The sequence below is a fragment of the Pseudophryne corroboree genome, chromosome 3 (assembly GCF_028390025.1).
Source record: "Pseudophryne corroboree isolate aPseCor3 chromosome 3, aPseCor3.hap2, whole genome shotgun sequence".
In the NCBI taxonomy this organism is placed as follows: Eukaryota; Metazoa; Chordata; class Amphibia; order Anura; family Myobatrachidae; genus Pseudophryne; species Pseudophryne corroboree.
The window spans coordinates 661,454,124-661,455,648 of NC_086446.1; the positions used below are offsets into that span (position 1 = coordinate 661,454,124).

The 1,525-nt window shown below is 56.1% G+C and overlaps 1 pseudogene; it reads right to left on the reverse strand.

Moving 5' to 3' along the window:
- Window positions 1-1,209: 1,209 nt before the first annotated feature.
- On the reverse strand, window positions 1,210-1,309 carry LOC134899829 (U2 spliceosomal RNA; annotated as a pseudogene).
- Between the last annotated feature and the right edge of the window lie 216 nt (window positions 1,310-1,525).

Genomic DNA, 1,525 nt, shown 5'->3' on the forward strand with positions numbered 1-1,525 from the left:
TATGTAGATCGGAGGAGGGAGAGTTCCTCACCGCACTATCGGTAGGTCCCAGCGGCGACAGTGCGGCTCCCGTCTCCCACCCTCGTGGGATCCCCAAGCAGTCTCCAGGTGGAGGGAAGGTGACAGGGGCCAATATATAGGTGCAACAGTCGGGCTCTCCGGGCGGCTGCGGGGGAAGACAGGAGGCGCCCGCCGGCGCCCTCCGCGCAGGTAAGGTCAGCGGGCAGCAGTCAGAGGTGTAGGAGGAGGTGGGATAGGGAGGAACACCTTACCAGGATCCAGGCTGGCTATGTGGCAGTGGCGTCCTCCCCTCCGACTCCACGAAGCCATCCGCAGCAGTGGCGGGAAGATGGCCACCGGGTCCCGCCGTCACCAAGGCAAGGCACAGCGCGGTTTTCTGTAGCGGGTCCTCCCGCGATGGTTGTTGCGGTCGCGGGCCGAGTAAGACCCGCTGCGGCCAGCGACCTGGGCCAGAGAGAGATCGGGTCCACACGCCGTCAATTCGGAGCTTCCGGAGGTCCGGCGGGCGTGCTCCCAAATTGAGGCCCTGGCTTGTGCACACATTGTAGGCCGCAGTCCGCGGGAGCGTCCAATCTGCTCCCCGACTCCGCGGCCGCAGGTATCCAGCAGTGGGGGGACAAGAGGGTAGTAGGAGAGAGGTGGAGGGGGCTAAAATAGCAGTGTTGAGTGGGTTAGGAGGGATATAGGTGACACAGAGGCAGGAGCTGTGAGAAGCCAGGCAAGCTGTTTTAGCAGATGCCAAGTCAGCCACAATCTTATTGAGGTCTTCTCCGAAAAGAATGTCTCCCTTAAAAGGGAGCACCTCCAGGGTTTTCTTAGAATCCATGTCCACAGACCAGGATCTCAACCAAAGGATACGCCAAGCCAAGATGGATGTAGTAGCAGCCTTGGCCGCCAGCACCCCAGCATCAGAAGCCACCTCCTTAAGGTAATGAGAAGCCGTGACGATATATGAGAGACATTGTCTAGTATGATCAGAAGCATTAGAAGGTAGCTCTGCCTCCAGCTCCTGAGCCCATGCTTCAACAGCTTCAGCAGCCTATGTTGCTGCAATTGTAAGAAATACCAGGTAGGCGCTCAGTCCAATGATGCAACCAAAGAATAATAAAAAACACTGTATGCTGCTCCCAACCTCCTGGCCAGACCAAGTTTTGTACCTACTCCACATGGTGGGTCTTAATTCCACACTAAGGGTCTCTCACTCCCCTAGTGTAAGAACAGACACGACACCATGAGGACCAGTGAGCAGGTACTACACTTGATCTTAGCCAAAAGGCCGAGAAGCGATGTTACTGCAATGGTTGGTTTATGTACAACCCCTGTTAGGGTGTAAATCGCCTTTAAACAACCCTCCACACGTCTATCCGTCGGTTCCTTCAAAGAGGTGATGGTAGTCACTGGCAGAGCTGAGGAAACCACTAGCCTCGCCACCTGTGAATCCACAGGTGGAGGAGTTTCCCAATTTTTACATAGCTCCGCAGAGAGAGGATAGTGAGCCAACAGT